Here is a 6,942-nt window from a genome sequence, read left to right as displayed (position 1 = left end):
GGCGGGGCGTGGCGGGCGCGGCTGGCCCACACTGCTGCTGCTACCGGCTCGCCTGCTCTCAGTGCGGCTGGACTAGTGCTCTGGACGAGCTGCGAACGCCCTCTACTTGTGTTGGGCCTGGCAGTACTCGGCACTATCCAGCTGGAACTCCATAAGGGAAGGGAAGAGCGCGCCTGGAATCTGCAACACAGAACAACTGAGTTAGAGAAAGGAAAAAGGCAAAATGCACCAGGCAAACTGATCTTTTCAAGTTTAGCTCCACAGTTGACGAGGTTGAGACTAACAAGTCCTTCACTGTTGAAAATACCACTGTAGCTTTACAACCTTCCACCTTCCATTGCTAATTTTTCGGCTGACAGGACTTTTAATCTTTGATTACGATGCATTAATTTACATAGCTCTAGTTGTAAAATTACAATAAACCCAAATGAGCATATCGGGCTTGTAAGCTTATACGACAAATTTACGTTAAAACATTGAATCGAAGCACCTGCACAACTGCTTTGAAGAAATCATTTTACAACCCATGATGCCATCAAGTACAGCCATGGCGTAAAATGTTACTTATAAGAAGTAGGGTTGTAACCTGCCTCTTACAGCTGAGGTTGTGAAATTACAGTGTATTCACTACAGTGTTCGGGAAACTTATGAACCGAACGACACAAATATATAGCCTTCATCTCCACTGCACAGAAGTTGTGCTTTCTGCGACTCGGACTCGAAAGTAAACTGATTACGCCACGAAAACAAAACTACAACCCACGCCACCAAGGTCACAACAAGAGTGGAGGACATCCTGAGGTGAGGACTCGGCCGCGCGCCAGCCCCACCCACACACGAGCACACACTGTATGTCCACCATGGCGCACTGTTAGCAATGCTTAGCAAACGCTTTGCGTATTGCGGTTCAGAAGTGTTCGATGACTACGAAGCATTACTTTGCAATTACAAAGCGATACTCTGCGTCCTGCAATAAATGCTTCACAGTGTGTAAAGGATGTGCCGGCTCTTGCATGCCAGTATGGTGGGTTGCATAAGCACCGGCTCGCAGGCGCAGTCTGGAGCGCGCAGGTTTTCGCGCATCCCCGAGGAACCGCGAAGACCCCCATGGAACCTCGGGGGATGAGCGAAATCCTGCAGCCCGGGGTTCAGCCCGCGGTTCCGCGCGGGATGCACGGAATCCTGCGCGTTCCCGACAGCGCCTCCGAGCCAGCGCGTATGCAACCCACCATACTGGCATGTAGGAGCCGGGTGAATGCTTGCAGTAACAGTGCGGGGACCTAGGAGGTGGAGGACACGTACCACCACGACCACGAGAGGAGGGGGCAGGCCGGTGCAAAAAGTAATGCAACAATATGGAGCGACCTCCCCTAAGCACGGTCCTCAGGCGCAGGGTGGCGGCGGCGGCTGCTGCAGCGGCGCCCCCGCACCCCCACCGCCGGAACCAGGAGCAGCGGTGCGGGCCTGGCTGAGCTGTCCAGCACCAGGTCCAGAGCATGGCCAGAGAGAGCACCACTCGCTGGAAGAATTTGCCTCGTCATTTCGATGAAAGAGTCGCGGGCTAATTTTAATGACAAGAGAGAGATGGAAAAAAAAGCTATACGACCTAAAGAAAGAAAACCCACAAAAATGCTGCACCTTTAATACGACATCTTCAACCGTCTTCCACTTCAAATGAGGTTGTGCGACTGCTTGTTCATCGACCATCCGCGGATTGGTCGCGACCAACAAAAAGAAAACAAATGGCAAAACCGTCACAAAAGGGCAAGAAAAAAAGTGCCAAAAGCAAAAAGGTCAAGGCACACGACGAAAATGTGTTTGTGCATTAAATTAGCCTTAAAAACTCCTCGAATGCACTAGGAAAAGAACACAAAGCATTGCTTTGAATTACAAAGAAAATGGAAGCATTGTATTTACAAAGCAAAATGGCTTTGTAATTAAAAAGCATCACGTCCGCGCATCGAGGCCACGATGTTTCCATTCTTTTCTCTCTTTGCAGGTCACGGATCAATGCTTTGTGAACTTTAAACAGTGTGACAAAGCAAACTTTCCAAAGAGGTGCACCAGCGAACCTGTCTGCGCTCGGCGATGCGCAGGGGAGGAGCGAGCCGCACTGACGGCCACTGAGCAAATAACCTAATCCCGTGGACAGACTGGCGCAGAGCGGCGCAGAGCGGCGCCCTGGCCAAGCTAAGGACCTGCCAGGACGTATTCCTGTCCCAGCGTCCGAGACTCTTACCCCCACCCTCTCAACGGGGGAGAGCGGGAAGGTTTAGACGCAGTTGTGACTGCGGGGCGACGGGGCGGCGGCCAGCGGGAGCGGGTGATTTGGAGGTGAGCAGGGGGGGTATTTGTTTGGCTCATCTTCATCAGGTCGCCCAGCTTCGCGGTAGTCTCGCGTGCTGGCAGCGAGGACTCGGCGTGCTTTAAAGAGGGAAAAGGGGGGGAGGGGGGTCAAGGTATCCTAAGCTCACAGCGCATCCTACCCTCTGTTTACGACTTCATTCTCCATCCTACACAATGCAGTCACGTTCACATAAAAACTCAAACATTAGGACACTGGTGTTCAAAGAACGTAAGACGTTCTGGGACACACGACACACCAAATGGAAAGGGTGTTTCGTCTTGAGAAAGGACGCGATTATGTGCCAATCACTTGGTCCAAATTTGTAACATTTTCATGGTTAAAAGAATAAATATGATTTAGCGAAATTTTCTCGGTTAATTTTCTATTACGAATACTTCGTTTTTAACAAATTACGATATAGTTATTTTAGGAATTGCTTTGTAAAGTACAAAGCTCTAACCACTGATTACTAAATTTGTGTATATTTAGTCAAATTTTATGAGCCGAAAACTCGAGTTCGTGACGGAACATATTTGTAACTTTACGAAAAGTTTCGTAAATTGACACGAATTGTCTTCGGGAAACAATTTTTACGAAGCATTTTTTCATCATTTTTTAGCCCGCTCTTCTGCTTTGAAAAAGCTATTCAGCGGTCTTATGCAAACGACCTCGTGTGTGTCTGTCTGTCTGTTCCACTAGAAGGAGTGCTAGAGACTTGAAATTTTCATGGTATCTTAAGGTCCACTCCTAGAGAACGAAACGCCTACGGCAAATCCTGGCAACCACCCCTAAGGGTGTGAATGGGGGTATCCAAGGTTCAAAAAATTCTCCGAAGTACTTTTTTATTTATGTTCTCCTAAGGGGTAACTCGTCACAGTGGAGGCCTTTGGGCGGGCCTGCTTGTTAACATTGATCACTCCATCTTTTAGAGGTGGAACAACGTGGTGGATTGGCATGATTTAAGTTGAAGCTGAAGCCATCTTGGGAGCTCAAAAACTACAACAACTACAGTTATGCCAATAGAACCAAACCTTCTTTTCCCCATCTCACGAAAGTTAAAGAAATATCGGTAACAAAGTTGTTCAAAAAGTGGGTCCATCATTCTGAACCTGCCAAGTTCAGTGTCTGAAGGCTCTCATAATAACGCCTGGTAGGTAGGCAACATCTTGCGTGCAGGACATCCATGTAGTGCGGGGTGGCCTACCCTGAGTCTAGCAGGCGCCGAGCTGCCGTCATTTGCCGAATGAATCCGAGAAAACAGACGTACTTTCTGGACGACCCCGTAGACCATCGCGGGGTTCTCGCCAAGAAACAAACTCCGACAGAGTCTCCGACGGAGTCTCCGACGGAGTCTCCGACGGAGTCTCCGACGGAGTCTCCGACGAATCCGACGGAGTCTCCGACGAATCCGACGGAGTCTCCGACGGAGCACGGAAAAAAAAGACTTTGTTGTGGGGATCAACTTTGGTCGATAGGCAAAATTCGATAGCAGAAACCAAGAATCCGATGCCCACAGCCAGGAGCTGGTTGTCAAGACCGGACACTTGTACGAAGAGGGGGTTTGTTCTATTCGTACAAGTGTCTGGTCGTGACGACCAGCTCCTGGCTGTGGGCATCGGATTCTCGATTTCTGCAATCGAATTTCGCTTATCGACCAAAGTTGATACCTACAACAAAGTCTTTTTTTTTTTTCCGTGAGTCTCCGACGGAGTCTCCGACGGAGTCTCCGACAAACAGAGTCTCCGACAGAGTCTGGCACCGCCTCGTCGGACTGGACTGACCACTAAAGAGGCCCAGCCCGCCGGCGCGGCGACCCCGCCAAGGTCATACGCACCACACCGAGCTGGGCAAGGAATGTTGGTAAAATTAGATGTGCAACATTCAGAAACGGAACGAGGTTCGCTCGCTCGTGTGCGAGGAGTCGACAGCCTCTCGGGGGCGGGGAGCAACAAGGGTAAAAATAAAGTGCAAACGGGGGCAATCAGACAACGGGAGGGGAGTTAGGTTATATCCGAACGGAGGGGGTGAGATGGGTTCGTTGCCTCGCGGCGCCATGCAACACGCACATCCAAACAAACTCCTGAGTGTTTTAGGGGTAGGGTATTGCACTGCAAATACCAGAGTCAGGTGTCTCACCTAAAAAGAGCAAAATTTTTCGACGAATATACGCCGAAAATGACCACGCTGTGCATTAAGACGTACAAAAAGGCCTCAAATCGAAAAACGACAGAGGAAGTACCATCGAAAACAGAACATTCTGAATCAGAATCAGTCCTTCGAATTGTCGTCTCTTCAATCGTTTCAGAGCTAGAGGTCTCCGTACTTAAAATGGCAAAAAGTCCAGTTAAGACTGTTAGAAAAACAATACAAGCTGAAAACTCACGGTAAAAACAATGTCTCATTTTTTGAGGGAAAAGGGAAACGGAATTGCCTGCGAAGCGAAGTGGAGCTGGCAACTTGTGAGGGGGGGGGGGGGGGGCTGCTTGTTTTTTCTCTCTGATACATTTTGAATAAAGGGTGGGCGTCCACTCTTTGCCAGATTTGGTGCACTTTATTGACAGTTCAATCACACCTGCCGTGCCGCTGGCGCACTGGCGGCGCTACTGGCCCCCTGCCAGTGACGTCAGCCCCCAACAGGTGAGCGGGGCGAGCCAAAGCCTGGGCTCAGCGCCGCCAACGGCTAAATATTATTGATCAGAGTACATCCATTCTGACAAACGGACAAATCGGCTGCCAACTCAACACTGCTTTAGCCTTACAGAGAAATTTATTTGAACGTTTCAGGAGAGACTGGAAGCTTCGAAGGATTTTGTTCGTATTCCAAACAAAATAGTTTGCAAGCAGCTCGGCAAGCAGGTTACGAAACTTACTGCCTTACAAAACCGATATGTTTGTTAGCTACGCAGCAAATGCTTTATACTACGAAGCTATGAAAACTGCTTTGCAAAGTCAGCTGCCGACAAGTAACCGGAACCGGACAAAAGACATTTCTCGTCACGCACTCTGCCTGGTTCTGGTAAAACCACATGAAGTTGTGGAAAATAGTCGTAGGTTCACGAGAATCTTTTCGATGGTGTAAATTTAGAAGCACTTCGTTTCGACTTGGATCGGAATTGATCGTCAATATAGGCTCTCGCAAATTTACAACGTATTTTGTAAATCCAAATCACAACTAATTTTGTATATTTTTACGAGGATATTTTTCAGTACCTGGTAGGGCCGCTTTTTTTTAACCTGACCAGACGCGTCTCGCATTATCGGAAAGTGAGTGAGTACTGTTGTTAGTATTCTTATCGGCTTTGCCACAAGGATAAGGTCGGGATAAGGTCTGTCTCCAACCGCATGAAAGCAGCAGAGCAGATCGATACAACACTCCCAAATTGAGGGTGATCTTGAGGATAAACTAAGGTATTTTCTGGCCAAGGCTAATGCTATGCAATAGTGCAATGTATAAACATATGTACACTCTAAATGGGGAGGGACAATTTTTGTACCTTAGTTAGATGTGTCTTTGAGCACATCTTCATCAGATACAAATTTGTCTGTACAGAGGTACAAAGTGTACCTAGGCTAGGTACAAATGCTATATTTTGTATGTGACTTGGATGCAAATTTGCATTTGGTTTAGATGTGCTCAAAGACACATCCAGCCTACGTTCAAAAATTGTCCCTCGCCATTTAGTGTGTACAAGTAAACTTTGGAAAGACTGAACATAATGTCGTCAGTTTACGCGCCTATCGCCTATCGCCAATGACTGAGGCGTCTCATGGGCCCAAGAGAAAGGCAAACAGCTTACAGCAGTTTCAAGAACCAAATTATAACTTATAGGGTTCGGTGAGCCACTCTAAGTACTTTTAACGTGGATTTCTAGACGCGGTCATCCCGATCGAACTGTGAGCGCGTGAGTAAAACGGCGGCGTACGAGTCTTGGGGGGACACGACACCATCTCAATGCCAAGGCCAAAGCCAACACGGCGACACAGCCTTGCTGAGCGATGGCTGAGCGCCGCCGCGAACATCTTGCGTCAGTAATGAGACTTCACAAAAATAAAGAGAAGCCCTTTCCTGTAATTCCTAAGAATACAACGAGATCTTTCGTTATGATGTTTTCATTATTTCCTCTCATCGCCTCTCATGGTCTCGACCGACGTCATATCAGCAGGTCAGACAAGGCAATATCAACTATCCAATCGCTCTCGCCAATGTCAACGCACACTTGATGTTCGCTTTTTATTTCCCTTTCTTTTTGCTCGACTTGACATCATGAGTTCGGCACTAGTACAGGTCGCAGCGTCCCACTCGAGGCGGGCGGCCCGCGGGGCGGGGCGACTATCAGCCAGCTGTGCGGAGCAGCAGCGCTGACATTGGCGCCGCCGCCGGCCATGTACACACGCAGAGTCTACCTGGCCATCCGCACACTATATCTCGCATATTGTAGGAGTGCACTGCTAACGGATGTACACACTTCCACAGCACGCCCCGGCACGGCTGGTCTGACGCGCCAGCGCGCGTCAGCGCGTCACCGCCATGCGGGGCAGTTCTGATGTGCGTGGGAAAGGCGATCACCTTTCAGACAGACTCTCCTCGGCCCGGT

At 49.0% G+C, this 6,942-nt stretch overlaps 1 protein-coding gene across 1 annotated transcript in view; it reads right to left on the bottom strand.

The window, feature by feature from the left end:
- The window catches only part of LOC113212703 (PRL-1 phosphatase), a gene marked incomplete in the record, with an annotated part of 33,024 nt that overhangs the window by 18,739 nt on the left and 7,343 nt on the right, over nt 1-6,942 (bottom strand). Inside the window, 1 exon segment of the mRNA XM_052264007.1 lies at nt 21-180.

The sequence above is a fragment of the Frankliniella occidentalis genome, unplaced genomic scaffold (genome assembly GCF_000697945.3).
Source record: "Frankliniella occidentalis isolate FOCC.00 unplaced genomic scaffold, Focc_3.1 Scaffold15, whole genome shotgun sequence".
In the NCBI taxonomy this organism is placed as follows: Eukaryota; Metazoa; Arthropoda; class Insecta; order Thysanoptera; family Thripidae; genus Frankliniella; species Frankliniella occidentalis.
Note: the sequence above shows the minus strand (reverse complement) of the source record. Positions and strands in the feature narration are given on the sequence as shown.